Raw genomic sequence first — 16,956 nt, 5'->3', positions numbered from 1 at the left:
CCTGGCAAACTTCATGCAGAGAAAGTTTTGAAAGAAACATTAGTTTGCACCAACACGAAAAAAGAAGGGTCTTGTTTATAGCTTTCTGATTTGACGACAGTCAAAAGCTCATAAATTGTGAAAAAAAAGGTTTACACTCAAACTACAGGGTTTGACCACCACTTTATAAAATCATCTGAAATATCATCACAAAATATAGTTTGAAAGAGCCACAAAAACTGCCCTGTTGCTGAACTACTACACAAAAACACAAGCACTCATAATGGTTTCCTTATGGAGTGTGTTATACTACCTGAAATTCTCTCATAAGCAAGGATTTTACAGATGCATTACAATATTTTTACCCAGGGTTTCCCTAGGAGCCGGGATGAACAATGTAAACCTTTGAGCAAGAAAATTGTGATTCTTATTTTATCGATTAATGTGTGTAGAAAAACAGGAAGGGTGAAAAGCTCAAAGAAATCTTCATGTCCTTTCTCATAGGCTAATAATACACTGTGAATCTAACTGTGTCAGCGGTCATGATTAAGTTGCACAGCTCTTATCCAGGTTCAAAAAGACAATATGAAGTATAAACATCACAGCAGAGAATAAATGCTGTGTCTGTGGTACAGTAACAGGACACTTTTTATTGGACCTCTCACTAGCATGGCCTTGATAAGCTTTGTGGAATAATAATGAGTGCATCTGTTCTTTACACACAGACAGCCAGGTGATGTTTAGGTTTTTGTATAATAGTGGGGCAAGTGATTCCATTAGCATCCATGATGGGTCTCCTGGGGTTATTGAGGACACAAAGCCTGGTTCTGCCTTTTTCCCCGTTTTTTTTTTTTTTTTTCTGAGTTAGCTTGATGTCTGTTTCACCATGATGCAATACAGAGACTTTTTTCACATTCTGATCCAAATGTCCATGTGCTTAGTTTGAGTGAGGCAGGTTAGCCAGGCCTAATAAAAGTGGCATTAAACAATCAGACTTCTCCCCTCACACAGCACCCACGTCCACATCGTACAAATTACTGCTCAATATGGCTGCAATCATGCTCTTAACATGGAGCTGGTTTGGAGAGGAGCTTTTCTAATTATGGGCAGTCTGTGAAAGATTGTTGTTGTGATTACAGCACAGACACATGCCCTAGTGCAGAACACATACAAAATCAACATGCACTGGCAGACTAAAAGCCCAAAAACCATCCTGGTTACTGCCACAGTTCTGAGGGTTCGTAAATATTATGTTGTGCAGTGTATCTAGTAAAATAATACTTAAAGAAGATGTGCATTTACATTTACATGGAAATAGAGCTAAAATTCATCAGTGACATTTTTCAAATATTTATCTGTGGGTTTGGAGATTTGACATTAAATTGCAAAAACTAAATAACTAAAAAACTAATAACTGTCAAACACTAAAATAAATACAAAGAATCAGCTTCTTGATATACTGTACAAAAAGGCATGGTATGATAATTTATTTGGGGGTGCAGTGATTCCAGCAGTCATGTCAAGAAGAGACATGATAGTTGGATTGATGCCCAGGTTGTACTCAGGGTACAACCTGGGCATCCAATCTGGTAGTGACAGTTACAGACATAAAGGGCAAATAAGAAATATAGGATTGAGAAACTCACTTTTGTCACTCCACAGCTTTTCTGTGGATGACTGTGTGTGTGTCCATGTGTCTGTCTGTGACTGTTCTGCTGCTACTTCAGTTTTCAGTGCCCTGACCAAGAGAGGTTGAGTGAGCCTCCACTACGGCTCACAAAAAAAGACTTTGGCTCCATCCCGCCTTAGAAAAACTCCTCATCCACCCAAACCGCCACACGTGCCCTTTTCCTGTCTCCGTTTATTACACAGCCATGATCCTCTTACGAAGGCTTCCTCTCCAGTGAAATACCATATGTTTCTAGTTAAGCCCAATTTCTTTTTCTCATCATTCAAGACAAGCATTTGCCAAGCCAAAAGCATTGAGAAAGCCTCACTTCTGCCATTCTTTTTTATTTTTTTCACCCCTTGACATGTCTCAGAATATTTCAAATTGCTGAGGTTTTAAATTAATTTACAGCCACAACAAAAGAGCTCAGCTTTTTAATAGCATTGTAAGTAATTTTAAGTTAATTCAGTAACCTTTGAAATAGAGTTCAGGCAGCCACTAAATTGTGGGTGCTGTTGACGAACAGAGGTCATACAGAGGGTTCCAGCTTATTCATCAAAGGATTAGTGGGATATCATTTTGGAATCACCATTTGTTATCCAATGGCATTTGAAATGTGTCACAGCGTGATACACTGGAGGACTTGAAAAACTATTGCTAATTTGGTTTAGATTATTTTCAAAGCTTCAACTTCTTTGCATTCACCTTTACCTTTCTTAGCAGGATCTATTGTGATCAGAATTAAGCAGAAGCCTTTTCTGAAATTACCAAAGGTAGCTGTGTAAAAGCTTTCAGAGGTACATTATGCAGGTAATTCTAGTGTGAGTCGTAAATTGAATTGCGAATCAACCACAGCAGTGCGACAAAAATATTATAAAAGTCAGCATTTAAGCATGTGATATATTATTTTGTTTTTATAGGGAGAAGTCATACATGTACATGTACACAATGAAAACAGGAAGGCAGCTTGTCATTAGTAAGTGAATTCTGCGTCAGTTCAACTACGCTTTTTTTTTTTTTTTTTTTAACTCAAAACAACACCAGCCAGTTCATTCCAGTATATTTTATCCCTTTCACTGGTTCACAACCAACAACAAGAAATGAGTGGTTCCCTTTATAATGTATTCAACAATATGAGAGTATGGCTGTGGTGTCACCTCCTTTTTAGTGTGAATTTCCCCCTCACATTAAATGTAAGCTGTTATAGGGCCCAAAGGAGCTCAGTAGTCTATTTTCCAATGATGTTGTCAGCCATGTGGCTTACACCCCTGAGAGGTGAAGGTAATCAGCCTTTTCATCTCCAGAGGAGGGGCAATGTCGAGGTCCTGGCTGACTCCATATTTTCCTCAGCTGTCCTCACTGTGTCTGAGCAAAGCTTCGCTCTTTCTGCACTGAATCTTTTACACTTATGTGGACCCAAATATCTTATCATACTTTAGTACATCAAGATGTTCTTTTATGATTTTCCTGTCCTGCTGTTTGATGTAAATGTGTGTGTTAGGATGCTTACCATTCAGAGACAATATGTTGGGCTGTTTGCCCAAGATTACTGACACAACCAAAACTGGATAAAAAAAAAGCAATTCTCATTTCACTTTTACAGTCTCATTATATCCCAGGGTCTCTCTTAGACAGCACTGGCAAAATGTGTGTGTGTGTGTGTGTGTGTGTGTGTGTGTGTGTGTATATATATATATATATATATATATAAAACTAGTTCAGATGTACCTGTCTATTGAGGAATGGAGGCTCTAACTCTTATTGTCAATCCTGTTCTTGCATTTGTTTATGTTCTTGTGAATGAACAGGAATCAACACTTAGGCATCAAGATCAAAACCTAATTATGAGTAAAAGCTCAAAACTCTAAATTCCCTCATTAATGAACAAATTTCCTATAAGGCTTTGAAATCACTTTTCTTCTGAGAGCACATGCACGTCTGCATTTCTTTTGTGTAGGTGTTGAAACAATTGCTCTCCTCCGTGCACCTCCCTAAAATAGCAGACGTACAGGGCTTGTAAGAAAATTAGTCAATTTAATTTCCTTGAGTAATGAAAATGTCATGCACCATTTAATAAAACTGCAAGAGAAAAGTCTGCGTTTCACACATTGGAGATAGCTAGGCCCACATGGATTTGAAAGTTTGACAGTTGCCCCTTTTGATGTTTTCTCTGAGTTTTGTTTCTTTTTTTTCTTGATGTGATTTCAAATTAATCTCAACAGCTTGGATGTAAATATGAAAATGAGACTTGTTTGGTCTCCCCCTGACAACCCAGAGCACTGCTGGCTGAGGTAACCGATATCTCTTTCCCCTTTAAACTGCAAATTATTTTACGTTTATGAGTTTGTCTCATCTTCAAGGTCAAAAATGTAATTTTTGCTCTTTCAAAGGGTTATAACCTTAAAAGAGAACCTCCATCCTTGCTGATTAATGAGAGACTCTTGCATTTGATGTTTCAACGGTGACATTTTAAACTTTAAATATTTTATATGCATACCTATGAAAAAAATGAAGATATGCATTCATGTGGAATAAACGGTATTGCAGAGAAGAAAGGCTGGGCTGGGTATCATTTTAATAGAACAGTTAGAGTGCAATGGTTTTTCTTGGTGATTTTTATTTGAGGTTTTTATGTGTGCGCAAGCTGATTTAAAGGCACACTAAATCATTGGGGATGGGGAGTAGTGGATTATGCATTTAATCAAGGAGTAGGCCTTGGGAGAGTGGTTGCCCGAGTCACCAGGACATCAGTGAAGGGTTAGCTCTAACATGGGGCCTATCCTCTTTGTTCCTCGCCATAATGGGCCATTTTCACATCGTTTGCAAGGAAAAAATGATGGAGTATGTGCTGCTGTGTTCTCGCTGATCAGTGGAATTGTGTGACTACTGTTTGTGTTAAATACAGAATACCTCTATCATTAGGTCAGTCACTTGGACGTGATCTGTGTTAGCAAGCTCTCACAGTAACATTTTTGGATATTATTGTTTTTGATATATTGTGCAGACTTTAATAAAAGTGTCTATTCACAGTTACTTTGACGATGAGTTACATCACAGAAGAACTCGATATAGGCTGAAATGGATGGGACTGCAAACATAAACGTGCTTCTGCTTATACTATATAGGCTGCCTGCATAGGCGCACATGTTTGCACGTGTGCAAACGACATATAGAGTCTGTGTTTGAGCTGCGTGCAAAAAATCTGTGTGGACTCTCATGGAGAGGGCAGAATTAGAATGGAGTTTTTAGTTGAATAATTAACTACTGTAGTTGATGGTTGGATAATCAATCTGTTCCAGGTTTGCTGGTTACAGTTCACATCTCAGATGTGAAGACTTGCTTTCTTTTCTCTGTTATCTGTTATATCATCATATATTTATATACTGTATATTTGATATACTTTTATTTTAGGTGTTGGTAGCTGTTGTATGTTAGCCGTTTAGGTTGTTAGCAGTTGATCAAAGTATGCAGGTTTTTTTGGGGGGGTGTAGTTTCATCAAGCAAATCATTGACTTAATCAAAAACTAATACAGTTTTTTGTTAATTGTCAGCTGAGAGAACCGCTGTAGTTTGTTAAGGTAACAGAGAATACGATAATCTGACCAAGAGGCCACTTTGCCTTTTGTAGAGATACTCTTTTAATTGCTGAAATCTAATTATGAAATTGGAAACAATCCAAATAGCATCAAATAGTTCACTATCAAAGAGGCAAGATTTCAGTGTGTAATTCTAATTTTCTATGTTAAAATTTTCTTTTTGTACTTTTCTCTTGTCAAATTGACTATGGAAAGTGAATTGCACTGTTGAGTTTCCACAGGTCTGCAGTGTTTGTCTTGGTTGTGTCATCAGCCTTATCACAGCTGCCACAATGTTCCCCATGAAATCGAAATACTCATTGGTCATTGGTTTTGTCTTTAGACATGGGTTGGCTCATGACATCGTGCCAAATATTTTAATACAGTTACTGTACCTTTTGCATAAAAGGCATAAGCATGTTTAAAATATGTCGAGAGAAAACTTGTTTTTTTTTTTTTTGGCTTACACAGTGAAGTGTTGTTTTTGGTGGTGGTGGTGGTGGTTGGGGTGGGGGGGGGGGGGGTGGGGGGGGGTGGGGGGGGGCTGTTTGCTTCAAGAAAGTGAGCATCACTGTCTCCAAGATGTTCCCATTACCACCGGTTCTTTGAAAATTAATATGTGTGTTTAATGCTTGATGACTTGCTTTCCTACTGGCCAGCACAGCTTAATGTTTAATTTGAAAGTCACAGTGTGCTTTGTATGTCAGAGCTGTGCAACAGTCCCAAGTCTTAATCAGGATGACAGCACACGAATCAAGGATGGCTTTAGAAAGAAAAGTAATGGAAACAGTAGCATTTCAGTTGCATGTGCTTGTACGTCCATCCCATCTCTGCATGGGCTTGTATGTACAGCATATAATGTGAAGGAGTTCAGCCTTCTGCAGCATTGTGGCCTAGATTCGGTTGTCATTTAAGCTAAGACAGTGATTGTGTGCGTGTTTTTTATTTAAATATTAATTTGGTCAATTATGCAGCTTAATTTCTTAATAACCTCCACTGTTCTTGGCTGTGCGTTTAGATAGCTGAAATATTTACCCAAAGTAGGATTTAAACAGGGACATGTTTTCTATAAGGGCATGGTTTGTTTTCTGCTCCTATTTGCTCCTGTGGGGGATTAATACTGTCAATCACATTGACTGGCACCTCTCAAATCACACCCTTGCAGCAAAGTGGCTGATTTTGTCAGGGAGAGAATGGTGTTATCGGTAGAACCTTGTTTGGAGACTCACAAAACCGCTAAACCCGCAATTCATGGGAGATCTGTTTACAATCTGCACCGACCATTGACTGCTAAACAGCCCGCGCAGATCCATCCTGGGCCACTCCGAGGAGGAGAGGAGCAGAGCAATTACATCCTCAAACAGCAATCTGAGGCTAGGTCGGCATGCAAACAGACATCAAGTACACACACAAACACTGACAGATTCAGACACAAGCAATACGTTTGCTCAAGACTTTGCAGAGTCTTGTTAAGCTTTGGGCATGAATATGTTTGGCCTATCTAGTGTTGCATGTGTACTGTGCAGTACAGTCATTCTGCTGACATGTAGGTCTGAGTATCTAATTTTACTTTCCCTGATTCAGAAGCAGCATAAGAAACCTGAATCCTGATACTTAGACACTATTTGATAACTGAAATTCAACAAAACCTGCCGTCAATTTTTTCCATGTTAAGTGCTCGGATGTTTGAGGTCATTGTGGATTAAAAAACAAAAAACAAGAGTTTGATTAAAAAAAGGCTCCATAAATAAGCTTTGTCATTTGATACTAAAACGCTGGCACCATGACAAGCTTCGCTCTTCATTTGACCAGATGTGAGTCAAAGATTCCATGCCCAAGTTAAAGCTGCACATGTTCAAATTTTACTGTAAGGTAGAATTAGTTAGTTACACTAATAAATTGTCACATTAAAGTGCAAAATGTGCTCAGTAATGGACAATCTCCAACACAGTGAGATCTCCTGTCATCCTCAGCATTCAGCTTTTACGCTACAGCATCTCACAACGTTGGGAATCATAAACACACAAAGGAACTTCTTGAAAATTGTCACACACAGTGACATAATACGTTCTACATTAAGTTTTTCTTTCTTTGTATAAATGATTTTTTTTACAGTTGGTTTTCAAAGTGAAAGTGAAACATATGTCTTAAGTATGGTTCACTATGCTCACTAAAGAAGTGATATCTCTTCATATATTTTGTGTAGAACAGTGTATTTTGTTGGACTCCACATTGGAACAAATTATTAATTGTTATTTGGATCTTTGTGGTAAAGCATTCTTTGGTTAAAATTTTCCCCCTACACCACAAAATCTGCTAAACATTTGCAGATGACAACACGAACACTCTGCAAATGCTCTCTAGACATTGTATAAATGACTATTGTGAACCATCACAGCAAAACACCAATTACAAACCCTGCTGTTTGTTTTATGATTTTGAGCAAAACACTGAGCCAGTGTTTCGCAGAAGAACTGTAAATTCATTTAGAAAAAAAGTATCAGGTCTAAACTGGCATTGATAATACGTAATGTTAAGCTATTGCAGTTACACTTTTATTATCAGGACTTTGACAGTTTCATGTCTATGGCGAAACAACATCTCAGATAAAAAACACCTGAATCCAAATGCTGTTCTTTGAACTAACAATGAGACAAGCAGGGAGGTTTGTCTGCCTTACAAAGCAAGGTTGAAAGCTATAAAGATATCACACGAAGATTAAAAGCATTAGAGGCGATGTCAGTGGATCATTTTATTTTGCCCACCCTACTGCTAGTCAGCATCTTTTTTTTTTTTTGGTTGTTGTTAAAGGACATATGGCCTTTTAATCCAAAGAGCCTGATTGTTGTTTTTACAGCCCCGGAAGTGTTTCTCAATTGGGATGCACTAAATCATCGCTCCGCTCAATGCTACATAAAATGGCTAAAGGATGTCCAACGGGGAACATGTCATGTATGTGCTTTCCTGTGCAGCCAAAACAGCTACTCAAGTCTGGTGGTGTTTTTCTGACTGTTATGTTTATTTAGGGCTAAACACAAAGGTAGCTTAAATGTACAGGGTTCGTATTACATATTATTAGGTGCTGGATCAGTAATCACTATTTTGAAATCTTCCCTCAGACAAATAAGTCAGTAGAAAACCTTAAGTAGCTGTGTGTTGAACTGAAGTGTTGTACTGTGTGTTGAAGTGATATGTCACAATAGGTGTCAGTCACGCTTTACGGTTCTTGAAATGTAAGCCCCACTCTGTATAGTGCCTTGGGCATTAAAGCTTGAGGATGATGCAAACAGCTAAGTATATTGCTTCATCCATTAAAGGATTTTAATAGTTGAGTTACATTATTGATTTTATTTTACAGTGATAAATACATCACTGATTGAAGGTTTCTCACGTCAAAGATGAATTGCATTAGTGTGGCTTTTTGAGGAGTTAGAACAGAGATAGGAGGCATGAAAGCCATAAAATCTGTATATGTGACACTTAATGTGCGCATTACAACTGTGCTGGTAATGCCTTTTCATAGTATTATTTTAAAAAGCCGTAATGGGTAATCAGAAGAAGGAACTATATGTATATCTATCTATCTATCTATCTATCTATCTATCTATCTATCTATCTATCTATCTATCTATCTATCTATCTATATATATATATATATATTTATATATATATATATATGAGTCTTTACACATTTTAATGTACCATTGTTAAGTAAAGTGCACCAAAAACATGATGAGACATGTTCAAAACTTTTGTATATGCCATGATTTGATTTTCTTTATGTTAAATTGAGCTTTTGCAAAAGATTTGTTTTGTATTGGCTTTATTTATCTACCTTTTAGATAAACTGCAGATGACACTGGTTTAGCATACGCTCTCATCCTGCCAAAACAAGACATGATGCACTGTACAGCGACAAAACAAACTAATAAACACACAAAAATAAATACATCTAACCATGTGAATGCGAGAATTTTTATCTGAATTTGGTATTTAGAAGATTCAGAGTGAATGATGATATGTGACAATCAGTCACAGCAATTAGTGTTACTGTTAAGAAGCCTTTTTGTTTTCTCTCACCCATACAGAATGTCACAAATAAATCCTCACTTGCATTTGCATATTAATTGGATCTGAGACGTCAAGCATCTTTCATTAAGCAAAATGATCTGCATATTTGGAGACATAAAATAGTTTATTTCAATGTGGGAAAAGAAGTCATTGAAAATTGACCGCATATGGGATGTAAACTTTGGCTGATCCATTAACCCTTTACCCCCTGGCAGCAGATTGAACACAAAGCAACAACAGAGTGATTAACGGCGGGGTGATGTTTCTCAGACTAAACAATGCTAAGGCAGAAAATAAAGCAGTAGTGACATCAATGGGTTATTACAAGGTATTATTTGTGTTTAATGTACATTTGTACATTGTGACACTTTCAAAATCTGTGAAATTCTTTTCGATTAGAAAAGTAAAGGCAACTCCAGACAACTTAACAACACGGTAGATTGTAGAGTTGCTGTTTTGCATGATCTTACTATGAATTAAGCTTTATTCAAGGAATGAAATAGGCCATGTGTACATACAGCAACATGGAATTTGTATGAAAATAGCACAATTTCTATATATTACTGATCAGCAATACCACAAAGTGAAAAACATGCCATATTTTCAAGCTTGGAAATTCTGTTATTGCATAAATCATACTTGTATTTGAATCAGCAGTTTTGTTTATCTTCTTTTCGGATTAGGCCTTGAGGGAACCCAACCCCATGATTATCAAAATCCCTTGTGTCATCTGCAGTTGTCTTTCAAAGTTATTCTCAATAGCTCTAACTCAGCTCTGCTAATTACTACAACAACCAACTTCCCTTGAAAGCATCATTTGAACATAATGTCCTATTGTCTTAAGATTGTGTACTTCCAGTGATAAAATTCTCTTTCTCTGAGTGTGCTCTGTTCTTCAAAAGCAAATAAAATCCCAGGACAATAAGAAATGCCAAACAAAGTGGACAAGGGGGGAAAGATGTTGTTTGTCTGAAATCTTTGTGTGTCAGACACAACCATGCTTTGTTTGCCGTGTCTGTTGGCCATTCTAAAGGGAAAAGTGACATTGGTTGGTTCGATACGATTAAGGCTCACAGGCTGGTAATGGAAAGGCTGTGTATCGCGGGGTCTACATAGTTAGGGGCTAGACTTGTGAATAATTTGATTAGGTTGCAGGGGAATATATCTGGAGGATTATGTAAATGGAGGTGCCCCCGTGCAGAATTCTTTTGAACTCTTCAGAACTCACATCTGCCGGGGTCGACAGCTAGACAGGACGGCTGCCTTCTTGTAGCCTGATTCCTCTGTGTTAGAGGAAGGTGTTTAAAGGTCATTTTCAGTACAAACAGACTTGTCCTGAAAGACCTCTCTATTCTAAAGAACTTCAATTTATTTTGTGTTGATGCCCATGCAATTATCATTTTCTTTGAGTCAACAATAGCTGAGCTTAGGACAATTATTGTTGTATACTAATTAGCCAGACTGTGTGCGTGTGTGTCACCAGTAACCTCTTGCAAGCACTGGATATGTACACACTGGAATAGCTTTGACCTGTTTACAATATATTTAAGGTTATATCTGCCTCTCCCTCTGTGCCGTCTGATTATGAGATTTTTCCCCCAAGCCTTATTTGGTGTATTTCTGGGTGGGGATATGTTTGTGTTGAGCACTATGGCAACCAAAGTCAAGGTGACCAAGAGCATGTTGCACACATTAGATTACCAGAATAGAGGCAGGAGACAATGCAGTCAGCACAAAATACCATTTATCTGCAGCCTGATTGTAGGGATTTCAGAGACCATCCCTGGGCTGGCTGTGGATTTATTGTCTCGGTGAGTCTGACCATGCACCCAGTGGTTTCACAGTGGCTTCTGTAAATATACATGTATGTATACTGTGTGCCTGGTCACAAACACCTTAACAGCAGGGGATAAGTGGATATTTTGGCTTTATATGGACAGGAGTAGGTATGTTACAGCAAACTGTTTTAATACCCTTTGGATGACAAATGTTTCTGTGAAGTGCTTTTTTAAACCATATAAGAAGCAGTTGAGAAGCCTTGTTGACTTTCCTTATGAAAATGTTATCCATATTTGTTTTGTCGAAAGACTGATAGAGTGTAACAATGTTATCACTTCATTTGTACCATAATTCATATCTTATGTGAACGGTGTTTGAATTCCCCTCACAGTAACTCCATTACACTGTGCAGGGGGTGTTGTGATCTTATTTGATCAATCTCCAAAAAAGCTAAAATGCTCTGATATTAGCAGCTGGTTGAAAATCTGGCAGGCTCATGGCAGCACATGTTAAGTAACTCTGGCAACTTATGCTCGCTCGTGCACTGTGGCTGCAAGTGTATGTTCGGGCCTTCAGAGATGAAGTGTTTGGGACTGCTCTGCAGAAACTGAGGCAGTAGTGCCAGCACAGTAAAAACTTAATCGCTTTGGCAGGCTGTGTAGTTGTGGGATTCAGTCTCACTCAACAAAACATGAAAAAAGAAAACAAGCAGATTTTTACAGTGCTTAACCTCTTGGTTTATTGAAACTTCCTTCCACATGTGAACCCCCATACTGTGATGGATATGTGAAATATGGGGAATGTCTGACTTGGTGCTTACGTGCTCTTTCAGTCAGTTTCCTCTCTCAGAAAAACTGAAGTCCTGTAATATTGACTGAAAATAAGCCTTACAAAACCTCCCACTTCCCCCCTTTGAGAATGTTTTTTTTTTTTTATCATTATTCTCAGGAATGTGTGCAGGCCAGTAAGCGGTTACTTCACCAACAGGAAGGATGATACAAGGACAAACTGTAATTATGTTCAAAGATGTAGATTCAGCCCAGTTTTTACTTGTAAAACTTAAGCAATCAGTTTTGGAATCTAAAAAAAATCCTCTTTTGTGGTTGTCATGTGATATTGAAAGAGTCTGCTCTGCCCTGGCTTGTGACCACTTGTTGAAGGGGTTGGGAGTGATTTAGGGAGGGCAGCTGGATAACAGAGATTTTATTTATCTATTCTGAGAGCCCTTTATTTTTGCAAACAGTTCTCAGCTTGCAGTTGCTGCTTTCATGACTTTGTGGCAGATTTTATGAATTGTGTGAAATGAGTATGACTAAAGCGAAGAACAGCTGAGGGGGTGAATGGGTGGAAAAAAGTGAAGAAAATGGAGAATGCCAGAGATGTTAACCAGAGGGCAATCTGGATCTCTGGAAGTGCTGCTTGAAGTGCTAAATGCTGGTTTCCTGGAGCTCTGGGGGAGGGCAAAACATTTTACAAAGGTCAGGGACAGGGACATGGGAAATGTGAGATTTTTAAAAACTTAAAAAAAACAAAAAACAAACTCAATTCATGTTTGTTTCATCATATTCAGATTTTCATGTCATAAATCAAATATTCTTGATGAAGCTGCCATGTTGGATCACCTTTAAAAGAATTCATGACAAAAGGGTCATTAGACATAGAAACTTTTTATCTGGCACACCTTAGTTATTCGACAGTGTTTCACGCAGCTTTGTGAAACCTCTCCAAGCATCTGAATATGTGATTGTTCTCTGCTGCTACGTGTGTGAGGATAGATATGGAGGCATTATTACCCAGGAGAGGTCAAGGGTCAAGCATTAAGCGAGTTGCCTGCTTGGATCCCTGCATTAGCGATTTCACTCTGTTGGCCTGGGAAATACTCCTGTGTCTTGTCTAAATAATCAAGGAGTCCTTCAGCGTACAAATTTGAAAACTGATAAATAAACACAAGAGATTGATATTAAGAGGAAGTGTCACTGCAAGGAGCCCGCAGTGCCAAAGTGAAGAGTTTCCCACTTAATTATAGATCAACAGAATGGTGTTTACAGGGCCTGACTCGGGAACAGGAATGCCCTAATGGTCTCATGCTGTTACCTTTAGTCTCATTTTCTTAGTTTCATAACAATGTTGTTTGACCTTCTGCATAGGAACAGTTTGTTTTAACCTCATTCCTCCAAAAATGCAGGAAAACAATGGAACAGGCTGGGGTAGGAAGTCACATCTCCCCATATCAAAAACAGATTAGAAACTGAAGAAAAGGCCAAAATACATGAATGCATGAGAACAAAAGCAGTAATATTTTTTTCCAGCATGTGTTTGATGGAATTGTTTTGCTTACACTTGTATAGTATGTGCTAATAAAGGATGAAACACATGTATTGATTTTTTTTGTTAAATATGTCTTACACTAACTGCACTATCATTTTTGCCTTGTATTTGCACATAAGCACAGGGTGAATTGTATGTATACATTTCATACCATAACATTATTATTATTTAAGTAGTGGTAGTAGTAGTAGATCACAGTCCTGAACCCCTTGCTTTTATCTAATCAAACTGCCATGAATGTTCCTTGCTTGCCTCCTGTTAGAATCTCTAAAGAGGGACAAAGTTAGAGTGAGCATTATCACACAAACTCAAAATAACTCCAGAATTCAGACAGTGCCTTATTAGGTCACGAATCCACAATGGGAAGGAAGTGAACAAAAAATTTATTGACAAGCCAGTGTTCCTTTGAGTCCAGGCACAGGACAACTTAACCTAAGACAGAGCTGTTGGCCAAGTGCTTTACTTTGACAATTAAAAAAGGTTTTGCAGACTGACACATACACTGGGTTTAGTTGTATTAGTTCAGGTAGAATTATGTGGAACTTAGAGTTTACTAGGCACACACAGAGACATCTTATATCACTGCCTCAGGCTTATTGAAGCACATCACCTGTCTGAGTAATTGAATAAGTTCTTATGTAATTGATAGTGAAGCACAGTATTGAAATTTTTCCTCTGTAAGTCTCTCATATATTAGGATATTATGGTTTGAAATAGCTCCCTGCTCATACCACAGTCTAGCTACAGAGAATAAAATTAGTTGAAAATAAGAGAAATTAGTTCAGCAGCTTAACTAGATTTAAATTGTGTTTGAAAAACCACAGTAGCTGTCTATTTCTGGATCCACTTGATAAAAAAGTGGCTCTCTGTTACACAGCATGCCTCACTTGTGTTTTGTTCTATTTTTGACCTGATTCTGTCCTTGAAAAGGACAAGAAAACTGACGGTCTGTGGGTGTGTGCATGCCTGCATATATGTGTTTGTGTGGCAGTCGGATAGGGTGGAGTGCATGGCGTCACAAGTGCTCCAGTTTAGGAAAAGTGACACTTTGCCTTGAAAGACTCTTCGGGGGCAGTTAGATAAGGAATTTAGTGGCTTTATCACAAATGCCACTATTTAATTTAAAAGGGTGAGGCACTTAGGATCTGGCACCGGTCTTTCAGTCTAGTGATAAATTTGCAAGAAAGTGGAAAAGATTGGAGCCCGAGAGCAGATTAGCAGGATACAAATATAGAAGTGACATTATAGTGGGTATTAGTCAGGTGGTCCCCTGAACAAGTGGCTCGTTCCTGATAGGCCTGAGAATGAGGCCCGACTCCAGTCTGTGGGGCCAGGTTTCTGGACACACTGCCTGATTCTGACTGATTCTTTTTAAAGAACGTTTTAAGTTCCTTTCTTTAAAGAAGCGCATTAAAGCTCCTTCATGCGGAATATTCACAGTACCTCAGTGTATCAGTCTCAAATTAGCTTTAATAGCACTCTGTCAAAAAAAAACGAGACCATTGCATTGTAACCTGGGTAATTCTTTGTTTTGCTTTCTGTGTCATTATTCTATTTGTTCCTGGGTGTGATTTGGCAGAAATACCTAGGAGCCTCAGCCAAAACAGACAGAGGACTCATACTGAATTGCTGTTTGTTCAGAAACCAGCACACAGACAGCACAGAAGCAGTAGCTGATGTTACCACATTTGCTAATGCACTTAAAAGTAACAGTCATTTTCTTCTGCATTAATTTGCTGATTGTATTTGTTGAAGCGTCTTTTATCTGATTCTCAGGGCAAAATCTTCAAACAGTTTACTATCACAAATGACAAAGGAAATACATTTTATGGTAGTTAAGCAAAAGATCTACTTTGTACAGTAATCCCAGCTCACACACTTGTTTATGGTTAATATTCTTCAGAGTCCATCTTGTCTTGTCAGTCAGTCTCAGTGTGATTCAGCCTGAAACACTGTATTTGCTACTTTTTTTAGATGCAAATGGGAAAAGATCGTTTTGAATGTTAAAGCCAGACACAGCAGAGCAGCTGAAATCATGAACATATTTAACCCCATGATGTATGTCATCCCTTTTGTGGCGTGTCACGTTACAAACTTTAATTACACCCCTATAAGCTGTCTGCCCATACCCCTCTTTTACTTAAAGCAGCATGTTCATACCTGTTCTGAGGGAGTTGTCAAATTTATTCTTGGAAACTCTGGAAAATTAAATAGATGAGGAAAACTGAGAGACAATACTTTCACAACTTGCTTACAGTTTTCAGAAAATATTAATGACAGTGTCTCTGATAATATTGATGAATGGATTATTTTTTCCTTTTTTTCCTGTAAACACAGAGCAACACCATTTCTCCCATTTCTCTTGTCTTTTCTCTTATTCTCTGTCAAAAAGCCAAAATCCCCCCCGAGTCTCTTATCTTTATTTTCCTCTGATCCTCTAACATACATTTCTATTTTGTTGCTAAACGTTCTCCTTTTCCGTTTGTTCCCCCTCCCTCTCTTCCTCTCCGACCTCTCCTTTTTTGCAACAGTTGGTGTGTGTTCATCTTGGCAGCGCTCCACAGTGTGTTTGATGTGGTTTCCAGAAGTCCTGAACTGCAGTCCCTGGCTACTCTTTCTGTCATCGGTAGACCTGCTGTCTCTTTAGCCTCCATTGACTCCTTTTAACCTCCTCCTACCTTCTTCACATTGAAGCAGCTGCTTTCCTTCCTGCTGCACATTTCTGCATGGAAATGATCTGATTCCCATTATTTGGTAGTAAACTGGATTTTGCTGTGGGCTGCATACACAAACGTTCTCTTGCAAATGCCGTTTGTTCTCTAGTCGAGCATGCGCTACATTGCTGAACATCTTCCAGGCTCTTTTCCAGGCACTAAAGAAAAATGAAAGAAGGCTACTATTTACATGCTGTAAATATAAATTAAGGAGGCTTAAATTTATGAAGTCATGAGCCTCCCAAGACTTGTGCTTTTTCCATCCCAATAATACGTAAAAGTAGATCAAAGTTAATCAGCCCTGTTGAACCCATTTCTACTCGCGACCTCTACACACTGTAATTTGAGTGATAGAAGAAGGGGGGAGGTAGAGGCAGCAAGATAGTAGCTTCAAAAAGGGCTTTGTAGAGGACAGTCAGTGACCCTATATGGGCGCCTTTCCTGCATATACCAGCACGTTTAAAGGGAAACTGATAGGCAGGTGAAATATCTGCCACTTACAGAAAAGAGGCACAGAGTAGGGAGGGCAGACAGGACAGAATGGATATGGATTGGGTCACAAGGCTGACGAGGCCTTCCTAAGGAAATGAATATTCCTTGCAAAGTACACTTGGTGACACTTAGGTCTAAGGACAAAACACAAGAGCAAAGGAAATCCATTCCTCACTTTTATTTGGCATACAAAAGCACTGGATCATAGTTTTTTTTTTTTTTTTCTATCACATAACACCTTGCACGCTATATTGGCCAGTTTATGGTGACATTACCACAAAGTATGCTGTGTTTTTTTTGACACCACTTATTGTATTATGATTTGTAGTAGCAAGCAACCAATGTAAGA

At 38.4% G+C, this 16,956-nt stretch overlaps 1 protein-coding gene across 3 annotated transcripts in view; it reads left to right on the top strand.

Annotated features, from left to right (window-relative positions):
* Nucleotides 1–16,956, top strand: part of casz1 (castor zinc finger 1) — a 166,700-nt gene that overhangs the window by 47,648 nt on the left and 102,096 nt on the right. Inside the window, exon 3 of one of the 3 annotated variants that reach the window (XM_071475905.1) lies at nucleotides 15,933–16,027. The exons of the other annotated variants lie outside the window; for them this stretch is intronic. The gene's annotated coding sequence lies outside the window, so the exon portion shown is untranslated. The remainder of the gene's footprint in view (nucleotides 1–15,932; nucleotides 16,028–16,956) is intronic. 3 annotated transcript variants of the gene reach the window in all.

This window comes from Trachinotus anak, unplaced genomic scaffold (assembly GCF_046630095.1).
Source record: "Trachinotus anak isolate AG129_WGS33_773 ecotype Australia unplaced genomic scaffold, CSIRO_AGI_Tana_v1 ptg000004l, whole genome shotgun sequence".
In the NCBI taxonomy this organism is placed as follows: domain Eukaryota; kingdom Metazoa; phylum Chordata; class Actinopteri; order Carangiformes; family Carangidae; genus Trachinotus; species Trachinotus anak.
The sequence above is the reverse complement of the archived record's forward strand: the minus strand, read 5'-3'. Positions and strand labels throughout refer to the sequence as shown.